Genomic DNA, 19,610 nt, shown 5'->3' with positions numbered 1-19,610 from the left:
GTGGTGGCAAGGACACATACTCCAGTCGTCTCAATAGCTTTGCCACCAAGGAAGCTCTGAGAGGTCACAGCAGGTGAGGAACTGGCCCTGCATTTAGCTCTCTTTGCACAGGAGGGATGGCCAACAAAACAAGGAGCCTCAGGAGTAAAAAAGGAGTGTGAAAATCCTCGATGCTGGGGCATGGTTTTTGTTTGATCTACCTGCGATAAATGATGTGCGGTGCTACTGTCTTCCAGAGATAAAAGCAAGGTGGCTTTTAATTCAGGACATGAAGAGGAAAATATTAAAAGATTCTTATCAGAGCAATAATTTATGGTTAACTTATTGCTTCAAGTGCTCATAATCTGCCATCTATATACATTTCTATCAAATGACCCTGTAAATAATTGATAGATCTAATTCTGCCAGTGTTGCCAGGGCAGGTTTCCCTGTAGAAGGTTAATGCTATGATTTAATTCTTTATTTATGTGATTAGCAGCCCCAATCAGGCTGTTTTAATGAGGTCGCAGGCAGCGGATCGTCTCAGCTGCCTTGCCTGGCAGGAGCCCCTGAGCCCCCCATGCCTGAAGGATCCTCAGCTCCGCCGTGCTGCCTGTGCAGGTGCCTCATGCCTCATGCTGGCTGGTACGGGGGAGCAGATTTGGGCCCCCAGCAGAGCGATGAAGGCGCTCTGTCCCTTTCCCGGTGGTCTAACCCGTATTGGACAGCTGCAGCAGTCCGGGTGAAACACGGAGACATAGGAACTGCTGCAGCACATCAGCCCCGAGGTGCATCTCTGCCACTGTCTTTTTTCAGAGCATCCAGAAAAGGCGAGACAGGAATAGTGCTATAAGGAGACGCAGGATAATATGTCACTACAGCAGTGCCTTAGGCTCATCTGTAATACTTAGAGGTTGGATCAAATCCAAGTGACGATCCTCCCCGCGTCAACAGGAGAACCTAGTGGTTATTAGATTCTTCGTGCTCAACGCCAGGGAAGGAATTGATACAAGTGCTGCATTTTCAAGATCTCATAAATCTGCATTTCTATGTACACAAAAGCTCGAAGCTCACAAAGAAAGCAGAACCGGAGTGCATTTCTTTCATTCCCTCGGTCATTTTTTTTTCCATGTTTATCCCAAACCCAGAGAAAAGAAGGCCTATCTCTGTGCTGCTTAAGGATTTAAGGGCCAAATTCCAACACTCATTTTCGGAAGGACACCTGAGGCCAGAGCATTCACCCTGCCCTCTAACCTCCCACCTAACCAGTGGCCTCGCTCCTGGCGAGGAGGGCTGTCAACTGACCCGCTGCCATGGGCCGCTCTGACTGTAGTGGGGTGGGCAGTAATAAGGGAGCACGGAAAAAGCATGACCCACCTGTGTAGGACATGGCAAGATCTCTAGTTTGTTATTCACAACCTCCGTTCACGCTGGTTGAGAAGAGCTTGGACATTACTTTTCCTTCTTTTCCTTTTCCTCTCACAAAGGTGTCTTTCTCTCTCTCTGCTGACCTGCTTTTTTGTTGTTTTTCTGCATATTTTTGTTGTTGTTGATTTTGTTTTTAATTATTGTGTCTTGTTTCCCCAGCCAAACTGCCTTCAGCTTCCTGTTCTGTTTATTATACTCGGCACAGAAAGGGATGAAAAGGAACGAATCTTGGAAGAGAAACAAAAGCCTGCAATAAGCTGTATTCTCGATTACCCTGTAGCATGCTGACTGGGAACAAGAAGAGTTGCCATGCTGACATATACGGCTGAAAATTGGGTTTGCCACGTACAGCGATGTTAAAGGAAGCTTTTCACTGCTTCCCTCGCAGGCTGCCACTGTGCTGTGCCCTTCGTGAGCAGTCTGCCACTTATCGGCACAGGTATAAAAATGTCCTTTGGACAAGAGACAGCGCAGGTAAGCTCTGGAGAAATCAAAGCAGGAAAAGCAGATAAAAGGCTAGCAATATTTCTGTCGCTAACTCACAGACAGGTTTATTCTAACAATTTCCACCTTGGCAAGCTCCAGGTCGCTAAAACAGCATCCAGAACAACAAGCTAAAGTTAGTGAAAAAGATGACACAAAATTCGGTGTTCTCACAGAAATTCACAAACTTCCTCCGCTTCCGTGCATTGGTTAACCCCAGGCCTCCATCAGGCCGAGCGCTCTTTTGCTTCACTAACACTTGCTCAGTTTCAGTGTTAAATCCTGCTGGAAAAAAAAAAAATAAATGGAAATGCACAGTGTGTAAGATAAAGCAATCTGGGTAACGCAAGGCTGCTCTTTCGATGCGTGACTGTTCCCCCTTACCCTGGCAGGGAACATTTGCCATTTGTTTCAATACATTCCTGCTTGCCATCATTTTAAAAGGAGCCGTGGAGGTAAGTGCAATGTTCTCCCCGAAGAGGCAAATAAAAGCGAGGGACGTGCTGAGCCCACCAGCACTGCCCGCCCAGGCTGTGCGTTATCGCGGGGCTCGGGGGAATAGCTGGGGAGAGCTCTCCTAAAGACCCCGCTGAGGCGGTGTCACATCCAGAGGAACATCCTCGTTATTCTCCTGCAGCAGCAGCAGCTGCGGGGGACCCGGGGGACGGACAGGGAGGGAGGGAGCAGAGCATCCAGCAGCCTCCCGTACATCTTCACCTACGGCAGCGGGCAGGAGGCCGACGTTACCTGCTCCGTTTGTGCCGGGTGGTTTGCTGGGGGATGTTTTTTTTTTCATTTATTTTTATTTTTTTTTCAGGAAATGTGTATCTTCTGACACTTTTCTCCTTGTTTTATTTACAAACAAAACCTCTCTGCTGAAGATTTCTTGCCCCCAGGAGATCTCTTTGTGTTTTTTTGCTAGGAGAAAAATTAATGCAGAAAGTGGAGACGGATGAGACTTCCTTTTCCCATATCTGCCACTAATTCATAGGGCACATTCCCCTTACCCTGTCATATTTTTACAAGCATTGTTTGCAAAGTGCTGTTCTCTCTGATAATACGTCTTAAAACATCTGTTTTTATCCCCTGAAGTTTCCCCCTTCAATTTTGCATCCCGATTCTCTTAAAAAACACAGCCTTGTCTGCAGCCAGCTCCAACTGCCAACTCTTCACACTTCTGCATCTCCTTTCGGTAAGGTGCTCACCTTTGTGCCTGCCTTCAGATTGGGAGAGAGACGTCTCTGTGCAGCGCAGGACACTCTGGAGGACAAAGCAAACCCAGCTCTTGGATCTGTGCCCGGGCTAACCTGCAGCACAAGGTGGGAGAGCTGCATTTTATTTAGGGGAAACCCTGCTTCTCACACGACCCTGGGTTCTGTGGCACTACAAACATTTCACAGAGGAGCCACCAGAAAAAGGGAGACCACAGAAAGGTTGGTTTACCAGTGCTGGGCACACGAGTCGTGCTTTGACCTGTAAGTGATTTGGTTTTAACACAATACCAGGCAACCAAAGGCTCGTGATGAACCAAAGGTTCAGGTTCAGCAGCTCGTGGGGCTGAGCTGGACAGAGCAACCAGCACCTTCCTGGCCTGGGAGCCGAATGAGCTCCAAGTCACGGGGAGAAGATGGGCAAAGGCAGGGCAGGACTCTGGTCACAGTGCCCAAAGGGACGGGGCCAGACCAGCGGGAAGCTCTCTAGGCACCCTCTCACCTCTCTAAATGTCGTTCTAGCATGCAGTCCCTCCTCCCACGTGAAGCAACATGCTTTTCTTAGCTATAGCCCAGATTTTAGGAGCTAGGGAGGAGAAAAAAGGCTCACACTGCACTTTTTTTCTTCTATATCCATCTGATTTACCCATCCTTTAGGGCAGTAGTGATGGCTTGCTGTCTTAGGGAACGCACAGCCCACATACTTTACATAAATAATGGATGGTGCGTTATTAGTACTTAATATTTAAGTACATAAAGAAGTAAAAGAAAATTGAATCAAAATATCATTATGGGACTGACTTGTTTAAATACTGCAGAAGGTAAGGACTACTTCAGCTTTCTTCTACTTCCAATTTGTCCACAGATCCCAAACGAAAACCCCGAGGTGTTTTCCCAGCCACACTTCTACTGCTGCGTAGAACAAGAGCTCTGCCTACTCCAGCACTCTGCCTCCCTCTGCACAGCGAGCAGCCCAGCTGCCTGGGGGACAGGACAAGCTTGTGGAAGGATATTCTTCCAGGCTGTTTTTCAGCCTGGGAACTTACAGACCTAAAGGTGACATCTTTGTATTTTAATCATCTTTAACGGATTCTTTTTTTCATCCTTGAATTTTCCAGCTACTTTTGGAAGCTAACTACTGCTATAACGTAACGTACCATGCTTCCTGTGACAAGGAAGTCCCCATCTTGGTTATATTTCATTTATTTATTTATTTAGTTGCTTTTGATGCCTCTTGGATTTTGACTGCAGAGCAGTCTGCAGAAGTTTTTTTTTTGTTTTTTTTTCAGAGTTGCTTTCTCCAGGTTGCATATGATTTTATAGACTTCTATCAAACCTCTTCCTTTCAGTTATCTCTTTTCCGGGGTGACAAGTCCTAATCTACACAGGTGTTCTTATCACAAAAGCCACCGCACACCCTAGATCATCCTGGTCATCCTTCTCTGTGTCCTTCCTGAGATGAGGAGGGCAGGGCACCACGTGCTATTCAAGATGAACATGCTGCACAGCTTTAGGAAGTAGCATAATTACGGTTTCCATTTACTCTATCCTGTTCCTGGCATTCAATTGGAGTTTTTTTGACCACTGCTGAAAACACTGAGCTGACAGTTTCATGGAATTCTGTATCACTACCCCCAAAATCCTGTTCCTGAGTGATAAAAATATGTGATAGTTTCTTCCTATTTACATTGTTTTACATTTATCTATACTGAATTTCACCTGCACTTTCCTTACCCGGCTCTCAATTTGAGATCACTTTCTAGCTGCCCCTCACTCTCACTTCCCTGAAAATCTGAGGTCACCAGAGTTTACCATCTGACTGCACTCCCCGTTCTCCACACTGTTTATGAGCATATTGAACCCTGTGGGCCTGAGCACCGATCCCTACAGAACCAGACTTGTGACCCTCTTCCACTGTGAAAACTTCAGTCTTTCATTTCTACCTTCTGCTTCCCAATTTTAATCATTTTTTTTGAAGCACTTCATTGCTATTGCATGGCACATGCACTTCTTAACTGCCTTTGATGCTTTTTATCTCACCATGTATGTTATATCATAGGTCTGGCCCATCCACTCCTCCAGGGCTACCCGACAGATTAGTATGCCATGATTTTCACTGCAAAACCCTGGCTGGCTCTTTGTCACTGATATTTATCGATGCTCCCACACATTCTTTATTATTACAGATTTTGTCAATTTATTTATTGTAGATAACAGGTTTACCACTTTTGAGCTCTGGGAGTCTTTCAGGAAACACTTTAAAATGCTGTTACACTGGCCCTTTTCCTCTGGTACCAGTGCATAATCTGGGGGATGCACACTGGAGTCACCACTTCACCGAGTTCATCCTTAATCTGCCAGGAGAGGCATTCCACTGTGGGAACCTCCCCATGTTCTCCCATGGCAAGCGTCATGAAACATTTCATTTTTCTGAACACTCCTTCTGCATATTTATTGTTTATTGGTCCTACAGACTCTGGCAAGCTTCCTGCTTCTCATGTATCTGAAATGGGATTTAATAGGGATTTTTTTTTCTTTCTGTAGGTTTCTCCAGTTCTTCTGAACTTCCTTATTGCATTTTTCTGTATAACCTGCCTGGGTTTATGAGACTTTCTACTTTTCTCATTCATCAGACCCAAGCTATTTGAAGGATGCCTTCCTGCTTTTAGTAATATGTTTTTCCTGCTGCTTAGCTATCTAACTTCCTTCTGTGTTTTTGTTTTGTTTTGTTTTGTTTTTCCTCAAGGTGATCTTTTTCGATAAATGGGGTGCATTTGCTCTGGGATTCCATCACTGTCTTTAAATAGTCTTTATGTTACCTCTTAGGACTTAACTCTTCTAGCCTCTTCTAACTTCTCCTTTTTGGAATTAAGTGTGACAGCAGTGGATGTTAGCTTTTCTTGCATCTGCAAGAATGCTTAGTCTAAACGGGTTGTGGTCCCTGTGGCAGAGCAGGCCTTTGACAAGAACATGATGAACTATGCACACTCTGCTGGCCCGAATTTCGGGGGCTGCTTCAGCTCTGTGGCTTCCATGCACCGTTCCATGACGTGGTCACTGATGGTCTCAAAGGACAGACTTGGCATTGTACCCTGGCAGGACGCTTACCCAAGCTACAAAGGGGTCATGGAAACTGTTCATCTTGACTGTGTTTTCTGCCCTCCAAAGCACTCAGAATGTCACAGTCACCATCACCATCATGGTCAGTCCATGGATAATTTGGGCCTAGTGCAGTATTTTTCCTATTTAAGCCTAAAACTTAAATTTGAGTTGCTGGCAGGGCTATTCTATTGATCTGATTTGATACCAAGCTTTCTTTAGCACAAAGCACCACTATCCCAGCACTTCTTGACTCTGTCTTTCATGAACTTTGTGTTCCTCAGTCTTACAGTGCTCCATGACTCTCCCTCTTCCCTCTCTGAAGCTTTCAGTAGGCTTGGCAATTCAATACTGTGGCTTATAGCTATTTCTCAGGCATTTATACAGAAACACACGATCTATCACTCTGGTTCCATACTTCTCTGTGGCTTGCTTAAACAACGTATTATTGGTGCCAACTGTTGATTACCTGTCTTGATTGATTGTTGCCTATTTCTTCCCTGACCTTTAATTTAAGGACACAGAATTGTTACGATTTCATCTCTAGGCAAATGTAACATCTCAGAGTTCACCTATGTTCTAGAAGGAACGAGTTTTGACTTAGCTCCCCATGCTACTGTGATGTTTTCTGTATTCTGTAGGCTCAAATTCTGACAAAACTCTGTGTAATAATTCCTGGGGACATCAGCGATAGTTGCATCTTGTACATGCATTACGAGTACAGATCACATCTTAAAATCTTCCCTTATCTCCTCTTCAACAAGAAAAGGGCAAAGAGAAGAGCTCTAACCAAACCACTTTGTTCCTATCAAAGACCACTATATACACATATATTCTCACGCGCCCACTGATAATAAACTTGTATCACACAGCCAGCTCTAAAAGAGCGCTATGAAGTGACATTTAGGCTGGGAAGCCTTAATTTAGGCACCACAATGATTAGAGTGTTTTAATATCATAATAACTGATAAATAGACTATGTGTCAGACATTTCATTCCCTTTTAATCAAAACTCCTAGTCTGCTAAATTAATCACCCCCTTGGGGTACAGTAGCAGATTTCCAATTTAGTCATAGAGCATCATTAATAATGAAAAGTTCTGGAGGCAAATTCTTCTATTCATGCTCTTTTGTATGATCCAGCAGGTTTAAAGAGACAAGATGGAGAACACAGAAGACATCAACACCTTCCAGCGATCCAAATAAATAAACATCATTTTTGATGTCAATCCTGTAACGACTCTCTTCCTTGAATATTAAGAATATCACAAAACCTAGCAAGACAGTGAGAAGAGTTTTGATTTTACTAAATGGTATTTACAAAATTAAAGCTAAAAATGCATGAGAAATGGAGAGTAATGTTGCATTTTGAATAGCTCCTCTATTGTGGCACTGTAAATTTGGTTTCATTAGGCTGACTAATTTCAGAATAAAACTGCATGTGCACAAGCATTCCTTATCTGGTAAGTATTCTTTTTTTTTTCACTAAAAAAATTGTAAAAACATTTTTTTCTGTTCTGCTGAATTTTAAACAAACTTCTGCGTGAAGAAGAAATTATGCCGCACCCACTAGCGGATGTGTTTCGTTTTCTGCTCAAGTGATCTCTAACTACATATATAAGTTCTTGACTTGTTTGATGATTATGGTATTTGGGGAGAGTGAGTGGCATCAACTATATGCAGAGCTAAGGGCAACACTAATTTTGCTTCATTTTAGGGAAGCTTGTTCCCTTACCATCTCCATTTGCATCTTCTTATGTATGCAGAACGGCGGGCTGACACTGAGACAGTGAGATCTCCTATGGACACGGGTCAAACTACATTTTTAACTGTGCATGCAGTTCTCCCTGTCTACTCTGGTACAAGCCGCAGTGGCACAGGGACTTAGGAGTAAGTCCAAGTAGCCCTCTTTTGCCACTCCCACAGTTCCCCACACCGTTATCTTTCGGCACTCTTGCCAGAATCAACACAGTGAAGGCACTTCTAGGTAGCCACCAGCTGCCTAGGATTTACGAGCTGACAATCTGCAAACACTCCATTGTTTGCAGCGTATATTGGGCTATCACGCTCAGTATGCCAAAAAAGCAACACACATTCACCTCGCTTGTGCTGGGATGACGACCAAAGTAAATACATTGCTTATGCAGACAGACAGAGCTACAACTGTTAACACAGCAAGTTTCCCCTTATATCTGTCTCTGCATCTCTGTTCAGAGATCATCTCTTCCTAATGCACTGCTTAACTTTACGCCCCACGAGCCATAGGCAGGCCTGTGCTCCCTGAGCAGGAGAGCTCTAGCTCGGAGCAAAGAGCTGATCAGAAGATTTCTCTCTGTTCCTGGGGCTTGGAGGAGTTTCTCCAGGTGCGTGAAGCTATCAAGTAAAACCCTTCGGCAAATCACTCTGGTGCGCTGACAGCCCACACCACTCCTATCCCTCCTCCACTGGAAGAGCCGTAAACGTCCAAGGCCAGAGAGTGCTGCTGAAGCAACAAGCAGGAAGGATTTACGGCCGACAGTAACACCTGACCTCATCAAACTCCACTCCGGGCCATTTATCACTCCTCTGTAGGAAAGCCAAAGCATTAGAACTGGGGAGGGATCAGGAGAGAAAGAAGGAAGGGAGAGGGAATCACGGACACTTTAGCTCCGCTAAAAGGTACAGAAAAAAAACCACCAGCAATTCAGACAAGTGCCTAAATGCCCTTGAAAGCCAGTGTCTGAGGAAAAATAAAACAAACCTGGGCATTAAGTGAAATGGATTTAAAACAAAAAGCTGAAATTTATCAAATAGCCGAGTAACCCCTTGTCTCTAAAGCTCTATGGCAAAGAAAAAGGATCTGTCTGGGACAAGAAGCCGGAATATCACCCATAACAGGCGAGAGAACGCAGAAGAGATGTTAAAAAGCCCTTCTGTTGAGTGGCAGTCCCAGGGAAGTTGTCAAACATGCCTTTGTCCCGGGGGACAGAGCCAGCAGAGCCTTGCGCAGGGAGTCATATGGGACGGAGTCTCACAGCTGCCAGGCTTTGCCGCCTTGCCACGGTGGTGTAAAAACCCAGCAGACACACAGGTGAGGGGACAGCTGGAACTATATGGTTCCACGTGGAACAGAAGGATCTTGAAATGACAGCTTGGGGGAACTTGAGCACTCTGATCACCCGGGCCTTTTGCTCGAACAAATGTTGCTCCAGAGGAACATTTTTTTCTTCACATTTGGCTCACCACTGATATGCACCCTGGTTTCTCTCCCTCCGCTCTGTATTTCTGAAAAACATACACAAAGGTAGGTGATGAAAGGTTCCTTCAGAGCAGGAGCAGAAAATCTCTGAGTACAGGGAGTAATGACGGAGAATGAAGACTTCATAGGAAACGTGTGTGATTTGTTTCAGTCTGCCCTTCCAAATCTCAGGCCACCCAGGGATGCATTTCAACAGGTGCCTAAGAAGAAAAGTATTCCAAACCCTTCTGAAAAGCCCGACTTCATCAAAACAACCTGAAGCTGAGATGCACCTTCGTTTTCCCTGGCAGGAACAGTGCTGAGAAGAGAATCGCAAGAGCACTTATCAGCCTTCCAAACCACGCACATCTGCCTAATTAAGGCAGCTGGGACTACCGCGGCCAGTGACACTACCAGGAGATAGAGGGCTGTTCTGCATCGTAGCCCCTGTCTCTTCATACCGGTGATTTCTGGTGAACCAACGTCTGATGTCACAGCACGAACATGGAAATCTCCACTGAAAACAGGCTCAAGGATGGGTACTCTACTCAAGGTACTGGATGCCTCTTCTATTGTCTTACATTTTATATTGCTACAGATTTATTTTTTTTATGAACAGTCTTATAAAAGCTATTTCTGCTGACTTTCTGCCTCTGGAAAACCTAACACATTTCTTGCACTCCCAGTATTTTTTGCTCTGTTACTTCTGCTTGACTTAACAAACTCAGCTGACTCATCTTCATCAAGCTACTACTTACTATTTCTACCTATTCTGTTGCTGACAGATGCTGTACACCATCTCCTGTCTTATCCTCGGCATTACTTTGAAGCTGTTTCTCTAAAATCAAAGAGCATATATGAGTGGAAAGAAAAAAAAAAAAGGGGGGTTATTTTTCTGTGAGAGAAGTTTGTCTGGGGTATGAAAAGCAAGTGGTAAAGAATTGGGCCCTAGAACTGAAAGCTGCCCGGTTGGAAACAGCCCCTTGGGAAATGCAGTTTGTCTCTGTCACTTGCTGATTCTTGCCCGTGGATTTGGTGAGACCACGTCCTCCGTGCCCAACACAGCCCTGACTTGAAGGGAGAAAAACACAGAGCAAGGCAGGGTCTGGGGGTGCAGCACAGCAGGCACAGCCCCACTTCTCGGCTAGTACTTAGACTGTAAGGAAGAATGAGATTAAGGCTACAGAGCTGCGGCTTCCAGCAAGCACCCTCATTAACCAAAATTTCTGAAAAGCGCACTCTCCTCCTGAAATGTGTTATTTATTAAAAAACCAACAAGATATTTTCCATCAAAAGACAGCATTGGCTGACTTTTCAGTAATCCTAGCACCAGACAAATTACAACATTCCTCAACCACAGCTTTCCAACCCAGTAATCCTACAAAGAACTGCACAATCAGAATTTTAAATGCCCTGGGAACTGAGTTAATACCAGATGGTATCCAGCTATATTCATCATTATAATTTCCTAATATTATATTAACATTTACTAGTTTAGCACTTGAATCATCCAGCACGACACTGCTAAAATGTATGTCCTGAACTCCATACTGAGCAGAACAGTTTTGACTCTCTCTCCTTGGCTGTCATGTCTTCAAGTTTTTAATAATCTTGATCTTTTAACATTTTATGTCCTTATGAAAAGTGCAGGCTTCCACATATAATATTATTTTGTCCTTTCAGTTACAATCACAGCATTAGATCAATCTATAGGCACTTCTGCCTTTTTAATAGCTTCTAGGTTTTTAATAATATCAGGATGAAAATGTTACTTTCTTTTAGATTGAGTAAAATATGGTTCATGAACAGACCAGGCAATTTCTACATGGGTGAATGATCAGAGCTGCCAATTTGCTTACGTTGTTATCCTTCCTGACAGCACAATTGCAAACAATGTTGGAAATTTCTTCTTATCCAACTTCACAATAAGGCTGTTTTCTAGTACCAATGCAGTAAAAGTTATACTTGGTTGCAGAGATCTACAATGGTTATTTTTATGGTGTTGTTTTTTTAATGCATAACATATGTTTTCAAACTTTGTTGGTGCACATTTACCTTGGAAGAATTCTGCATTTTGTTTAGTGTTCGGCAGTAAAAAGCAGTTTCCTCTCCCAGTCTTCCCACTTTGTGCCTCTCGTGTGGGAAATATAATTGACTGACCAGCTGACCTAATCCCTGCTCTCCCAAGAAATGAGCCCTTTTCCAAAGAAGAAAAGAAACAGCTCACCAAGCAGCGTTTTCTTGGCTTTCCAGTGAGTATTTTGAACAGTGAAACTCTTTCTCTTTTCACTATGATATTAAATAAATAACTCATGAAGAAACATTATCTTGGTGGCCTGTCTTTGCCTTCACACTTTATTCTGGGCACTCTATTCTTATACGGCAACCTCCCCAGTCAGTGGAATTGAAGGTATATCACATAAGTCTGTCCCTAACATGATTCCTCATAAGATGAGACATTTACCTGCATACCAAAGCTATCCAAAACCAACATCTCCATCAGAAAACACTTTGGAACAGCTATTAAACCTTGTGCTCTAGGGCGTAAGTTGTTCCTAATAGAGGTCAGCAAGTCTTACCTGGGGATGGATGATCACCATTAGCATCTGTTTACAGCACAGGTCTTAATCCCACCACTGGTACTGCTGGTTCTGCCCATTGCTGGAAACTAGCTGGGCTTTGGGTCCATCCAGTCTGACGGTTACTGGGAGGCTATGTATTTAGGTAAACTGTGAGCCAGCTCTGTCAGCCCCAGTCAGGCCTTAACAGGCCTTCTTTTCCTGTCAGAAACACCGTTGTTCTTTCTCCGGTTATCCTTCTGCCTTCCTTTTTGCCTTTCTTCGCTCCCTGCACCAAGTGAAGAGGAATACATGGCCCCTCTGTGGCAAAAACTGGCACATAAAGAAACGGTGGTCTCTGCCAGTCTGATAACCCACAGGTCAGATCCCTGCTAGCGATGCTGGATGACCTAGTGGATGGCATCCCTCCATAACGCTATCTAAAAGGAGACGCACACTTTAACCCCACCAAGGTGACATTAAGGCTGGAAGATACTTCTGTGATCACCCAGTCCTATGTCTTATGGATAGAATTTCACTCTCTGGTTCTTAGATCACGAGGAAGCAATGTACAGAAGATGGCTTTGAAAGCATGCAGCAGTTTCTAAAACACCATTCTCAAAAACACCATTAATTAAAAAGAAAATTGACAAAAGTGCATGACATCAAATTTTTTTTTTTTCTCTGAAATGGGTTTATCAATAATGTATCATTTGTTTTAAAGGAATGGATGCAAAAGTACACAGGTAAATGGCTACAGTAATTTACTGTGGTTCCTTATTGCAAGGCAGGCTAAATATACTTCTCGAGATGTTTTTTTTCTGCAAGCAAGCATCTTTGTTATTGTGCCTACTATCCATCATATCAGCGAGTTTGGCTCCATCCCCCATGACACAAACAAGTGACCAACCTGCAGTAAGCACCCTGCAATATTCAGGAGGACTTTTGCTGTTCTCTGTTGTAGTCATGAAACGTGAATGGCAACGTTCTCGGTGTGCCCATGCAACTTAGGAGCTTAGCTACCATTTTCAAAGTGGAACTGGGTATTTGGGTGTCAAAAAATCAAAAGGATTCAATTGCAAGAGTGCTGTCTAGTTCAATTCTCACTGGAAACAGCAACATTTAGACATTCAATAATGTCTAAAGGATCCTAATGCCTCAGTGTGTGCCGAGTCCCATGCAAATGAGGTGTCTATAACGATCTAAACCCACAGTAACTCTAAAATATCACACCTAGGGTGCAAAACTACTTGGTAATTGCAGAAAATATATTTCAGAAACTGTTACAATTCAGGACTAAAACCATTTCAGTCTCTAGCCTCCCTACCATGGACAGCAAGTGGCAGCAGCTGGGGCCTGATGCCTTGTCAGTATTTTACTTCCTTTTTCCACGCAATATATTTTTGGTGTGGTAGAATGAACAAAGAATTCACCAATACAAAAGGGCAGCATTATGAAGACAAACTGTTTACATTAACCATAATAACCGTGATCTTAGTTTGCCTACCCAATGCCTTCTGCATCTACAATTTAACGTCCAAGAGCCTCCTGAAATTCTCTACTTCTGTACTGGGTGGGCATCCTCTGCATGGTGGTGGAAGATGACCACCGCTACTCAGTCAGACACATGCAGGCTTTCTTTTGGACAACATTTGGCCATGTTCACTGTTATTCTAGGTCCCCAGATTCTGCCTGGTCAAATGTAAAATGTTATGGTTTGCTAAACATCAGAAGAATAAAAGGAAACGTTGTGGAAGCTGGTAGCAGATTTGCCCTGACAGGGGTAATAAAAAATTTCAAATCAAGTCCCTGCACTGTGAGTCTGTCCTGGGCTTCCCCTGCGTGGCAGGTACCAGCTACTACAGAGAAAGTTCCTTCCCATTTTTCCTGCAGTCATCCGCTAACATAAAAATATATATTAAAAAAAAAAATCACAACACAAGCACCAATTTATCTGGAGGGCAACAGAAAATCTGACTGGATAACCCACTCTTGATGATGTTCATTGATACATGAGACCAAGGCTTCAGTCCCTATTCTCCCCCACACCTGGTGAGTAACTTGAAGAGATCAGATAAGAATAGAGGGGTTAATTAAGAAGCAGCAATTTGTATTATATGCCAGCATGATCAACAGTCCACTGAAATCAATGGAAAGGATCCCTGTAGTTAATTCAAATTAATTAACCCAACTAAGATTGACTCTTGAGTGCGGTATGCAGCAAGCTAGAAATCAGAGGCAGAATTATATTGTGTATAACTTTATGTAAGAGATTAAAAGCAAATATATAGTCAGGATAAATGAAAAATTATTTTCTACATATCCTTAGAGTCACATGTATCCCTTTGCACGTTGAATTTCAGCTGAAATACCCCAAAGAATTACTATAAGCCATTGTGTTTTGCAAATGAAACAATAATAATAATTTTTAAAAATCAAAACACACGCTTCCTTTCTTTTAGACATGAAGAAAAGAATAATCATTAAAAACAAAATTCTCGTCAAAGAAAATCTCGTGCAACAGGAATAGGAAAGCAGAAGTGGAACTTGCCATTCTGAAAAATATTTTTTTCAGAAAAAATGGGCTGAAAAAATAGGCTGCTCCTGGCCCCTGGCCTCGCACAGCACAGGTGCTTCTGGTGACAGCTACTCATTGCCCATTTTAACCCCTAGGTCCTTCCCTCCTAGGCAACCCAAACATTATTCTCCCAAGAAAAATCAGTGCTGAAGAGAACACAAAATATACCTTTGCATCCAATGAGTTGGTGTATGAAATCAGATGTTCTAGTTCAGAACAGCCGAGAACATTTCCTTAAGCTTGGGCACTGGTCAGAATTATCCCCTGGATTATCCAGCTGGTCAGAGGCTCGATGCGTGCCAGGCTGGGGACAAGCCACGCTCATGCTGTAACTGTCAACGCCAGCAGTCCCACACCCAACTTCTTACCCTATGTTAAGGTTTGCAGATTGGCAAGTGGATTTTCCAAAGTGTCAAATGACCAGCAACTTAAAGAGGCTTATCTTTAAGCATCCAGACTGTGCAACTGAAGTTAACTTTTAAGGGGAAGACAGACAACAATCCGTATTAGCTGGGTATTTCCCCAAATCATATCTTTTAACAGAAAGACAGTTTTCATGTACTCAGCCTAACAAACAAAGTTCCACGCAAACTGCCTCAATGCTCTGCAACTTGTCAGGCTGTCTACTACTGAAATCAGTACTGCAGGGTGCACAGCTCACGAGTCTTTCTCTCCCAGGAAGCTCCCCACAATAAGGAAATTCAAAGGCTCTGGGAGTTTCCAAAGGGCTATGCAACCAATAAACATTTTGCATCTCTATAAAACCCCTTATGTCTTTTGGATGAGATCGTGGAACAGGTTCATTTTTCTATTTTTCCCTTTAACAAATATCACACAATGGGTAAAACAATATGGAAGCTTTAAATCCAAATCAATGAGCCGTTATTACCTCCCCAAGGTCACTCCGACAGTTTTATTATCAAAGACACAGGAGCAAATGTTGCAGAAGCAATGTGGCAAAAGCACCTATGTATTACACCTCTGTGCATAGTCTGAAGCTAAATTACTTCAGATATTGCATTGGTGATAGTTCTGGTAATATGTTTTCAGACCAGGTCATGTCATGTCCACGGATTATGTATGGAACTGTCAAAATTTCCAGAAAACCTTCACTGCTTTGTCATGCATCTGTGCACTGGTAGCCAATTCTGCAATATCACTTATAAAGTGCCAACAAGTGTAAACGTGGGAAAGCAGCTAGGATTTAGTCTTGCACGTAATGAATAGCAACACACATTGACTTCTAACTGATCGTGACCAAAAAAGTATCTATGTTACATCTTCAAAAACACTAGAAAATTGAAGGAAAAAATACAAGAATATGAATATAATCCAATTCATAGAGAAGTGATGCAAAGATCCTCCCATCTTTCCAGTGAACAACACCATGAAGGCCTGAGAAGTTTTCTCACTGCAGATCACAAAATCCATCACTAGTCGGAGGGAGACAGCCGGCCCCCCGCCACCACCTGGTATTCCTGCTGGCGATGGCGTGTGTTTCGCTGTCTGACTTAGATGCATGCACACATATACACACGTGCACACACAGCACCTACACTTGCAAACACACCAACACCGAGCAAAAAAGCTTTACACGGTTTTCTTTTGAGAGACGTGCCCAAGCCAGATGGAAATATGCCCAAATGCACGGAAGGAGCTCAATGGAAACATGCTGGTGGAGCTCAGCTGGGTTTATCTACGCTGTTGAAGGCAGTATCGGACAGTTTTTCTCCTCCTAGCAAGTCCCAGGGAGGCCTGAAGCACAGGTGGGAAATCCTGGTCTGGGAGCAACTGAAAAACACAGACTTTCCTCCGTTTCTTGCCTGTGTAAAACTTCCTCCGCTCTCCGGTTTCTCCAAGGAACTTCTTATGTTATGATTCTCCAGCTATTCTCTAATGCCAAAGAGGGCAGCAAGCAACTAGGTGGTTGCTTTTAGCACACAGAAAAACATAAGCTTTGACAACTCTAGTCTTGGAAAACAATAGCTCCCTTCCTCTCCAAATTAATTTTAATAACTGTGGCTAGTTTGCTGTGAGTTGTTTTGCATGAACACACACAATTAAATTAATATGCAAATGTTCCCGTTCCTCTGAGAGTACTAAGAGGCATTCTTTGCAGCATGTGAGACAAGGAGGAGGGAGAAGAAAAAAATCCAGCAGCTCCCAAAAGAGGCTTGTTTAGCAGGGTGGGACTTGTCTGTGTTTGGCTAAGCCACTGAAAGGGGATTCGAGCCTCACTGAAACAATGCTTGCTGATGAAGCAGAAATAAAGGAGGAAGAGGAGCCTTTGGAGATAAAGGAAAGAGGAAAAGACCGAAGCATCCCAAGTTGTTAAAAACTGACCCCAGCAAGTCTAAATCTTCACAAAGGTGGCATTTACTGTGTCAGGCCTCACAAAGGTTCCCATTCTTCCCTTGCCTGCGGGGACTCCCTCTTTCTCCATCCATGTTTGAGCAAGGGCCTCAGACAATTAGCACAGCCTCTGGCCCTTCACCCTCCACCTGTCAATCAGCTTCCCAAGCAGATAGGCCGCAGGACAAGAAAAGACGGTTTCCAAGCCGCTTCGCCCTTCGGCTCATATCTATGCGCCGGGGGGGGCCGGGAATGGCGGCCTGGCTGGGAAGGCGTCGGAGGGCCTGGCGGCAGACACCTCCACTGCCCGGGGCACCGCGGCACGCAGGCAGGGCCCTTTGTAGGGCTGGGGCATGAGAGCGGGAGCATGGATGGGCTTCCCAGGAGCCTCCGTCCTCAGCCACAAAGGAGCCTGTGGGAGCTGAGAGGCAGGAATGACTTAGCAGCCGCCAAAAGTTATTGTGGAAAGAGCGACCCTTTCACTTGGGCCCTTGCTTGCTGGCTTTGTGGGCTTAGACAAAAACAGCCGCTTCCCAGACAGCAGATATATCACAGGAGAGAGCGTCTGTGTGACAGAAAGATTAGAAAAGAGCGGGTGCATGGAGGCAAACAGACGTAGATGTGGGTCTCCAGGGAGGGGAGAGGAGGAGACGGGACACAAAGGTGCTCCTGTACTGCTGCTGTTCTCAGCACGGTGCCTTTCTCTGACCACCTGCACCAGACTGAGGGGAACCAAGAGCACCGACTGCAGCAGGAAGGCATGCAAAGAGGGGCCAGGGGGGCAGGAGGGAGGGCACAGCTCCCCATTCCTCTCACAGAATCACAGAATATTAGGGATTGGAAGGGACCTTGAAAGATCATCTGACTAGATGACACCTAAATCGCCTCTCCTGCTATAGCCTGCTCCAGCCTGGGAGCAAGGAGTGTGGGGCTCTGTGGAGTGAGCAGAACCACACAAGCAGCAGCACAAATGCAGCCCAGAGGGCAGGAAAACACGCAGCCCTCGTCTGACCAGCCATGGAGAAGCAGGTGAAGGAAGAAAAGCCTATTCAGAGCTAGGATGAGCCAGTGCAGGTCTGACCGCGGAACAGCTCTGATCTGAAACAATAAACCCGCTACAGATGAGTGGTCAGTGGGTCCCAGAAGACAATTAGGATAATTCTGCTCACCTGCCTTTACTGGGGAGGGAGATAAAGAGGCTGGAAAGCACCCATCACCAACTGCCAGGCATACAGGCATCCTCAGTTTTTTGTAAGATGAGTGCCCTGCGACCAGTGCATGCATGTGGTGAGAAGGAACCAGTGGGGCTACGTGTCCTTCACCCACCCAGCACAGCTTAGGCAGCACGACACAGCAAGGATGTTATGCTGTTCCAGCGACAGCTGTGACATCTAACAAGTTTTCGCTCTCCTTTACTTCTTACACTGTCCTTACTTCAGTCATGAGAGTGCTGTGAAGGAAAGGAACTGAAATTCATCCAGAAGAATCTGAAGGTCCTATTATTAGTTACACAAGCATGTGTTTTGCTAGAAACTGTGCCCATTGCTTAAATTCTCATAAACACAACTGTAGGGAGAGGATGCAAGTTATTAACGCCGTCTTCTGTTGTTGATGTGAGCCTGCCATCCCTCAGTCAGAGAAGCCCAGCGCTTCTGAGAATGAAAATAAACAACTTCTCTCTCCCCCTAAATTCCAAATACTGATTAAAATCTCCATGAGATTTTAATAAAAAGGATCCAGTTTGGTTTTTGTTTACCTTCTGGTTTCAAGTCTTTAAGAAACAATTTGCTGTGCAGCTTTGATGGCTAAAATAAATAAATCATTAAACAAATCAATCAATCAATAAAGTGAACAAAAAATAAATAAATCATACCTAAAAAAAAATAATACAACTGACATTTTCACAGTCCCCAGTTCCCAGGAGCTGGCATAGTAAGGAGTGCACCAGATTGTGCCATGCTCTGAGAAACACTAGAAAATTTTATTAATAGTTTTATGCATTATTGTTGCCTTCCTGCTATTATTACTGAGCCTATGCTGTGTTTCTCTTTCCTTTCCCTGCATGCAACGTCTGCTACTGAGTCTCTGAAAAAGGAAAACAGGGAAAGGGCATTAGTATTTGTAGTCACAGGCTAAGACTGCAGCATGTGATCTACTGTACAAACTGGAAAGGTAAAGACTGTCTGTGCCCTAAAAGGATCAGCCATCAGATAAGTGGTGGGTGGGAGAACACGCAGAAGCAGCAAAACCATCGCTGGGCCTCGGGGGTCTAGGCCTTGATGGCAGAGGTGATGCCCTTAATTTTAATCTCCTTGAGGAGCACAAAGAGAAGAAGGATTTATGATACAAATAAAGAAATTACTATGAATAAAATGTCTGTCTGGGCTACAGTGAAAAATGTTTGGGCCAGAGTTTTATTGTGTTTTTGTTTAACCTCCTCACACAAGGCAAAAGAAGGAACTGAAGAGAACTGGCTCGCGGCACAGGGGAAACCTCAGCCAACACCTTTGTACAGACAGCAGAAGGCAAACACAGGCCACAAACGTTAGCTCGGTTCTCATTTTGAGTGGGCTTTGGAGTCCCAAAGGGATCTGCAGACACAAATACAAGTTTTTTAATATGAATTTGCAGGTACTAACAATATTACTTCATGGGCACCAAGGTCCCTTCTGCCCTAAACCAAATACTCCACCAAGCCACTGAGAC

General features: G+C 44.1%; 1 long non-coding RNA gene across 15 annotated transcripts in view; it reads right to left on the bottom strand.

The window, feature by feature from the left end:
* The window catches only part of LOC308194127, a 155,761-nt gene that overhangs the window by 14,290 nt on the left and 121,861 nt on the right, over positions 1 to 19,610 (bottom strand). The window contains exons 4-5 of one of the 15 annotated variants that reach the window (XR_013950296.1): positions 3,096 to 3,197; positions 2,065 to 2,175 (exon numbers count right to left, since the gene is read on the bottom strand). The exons of 11 other annotated variants lie outside the window; for them this stretch is intronic. This is a non-coding gene — a long non-coding RNA (uncharacterized lncRNA). Of the gene's footprint in view, positions 1 to 2,064; positions 2,176 to 3,095; positions 3,198 to 9,421; positions 9,464 to 19,610 lie in introns of all 15 variants that reach the window. 3 more of the 15 variants (XR_013950297.1, XR_013950300.1, XR_013950302.1) reach the window with 3 other exon arrangements.

This window comes from Anser brachyrhynchus, assembly GCF_964034855.1.
Source record: "Anser brachyrhynchus genome assembly, chromosome: 4".
NCBI classification, from domain to species: domain Eukaryota; kingdom Metazoa; phylum Chordata; class Aves; order Anseriformes; family Anatidae; genus Anser; species Anser brachyrhynchus.
The sequence above is the reverse complement of the archived record's forward strand: the minus strand, read 5'-3'. Positions and strand labels throughout refer to the sequence as shown.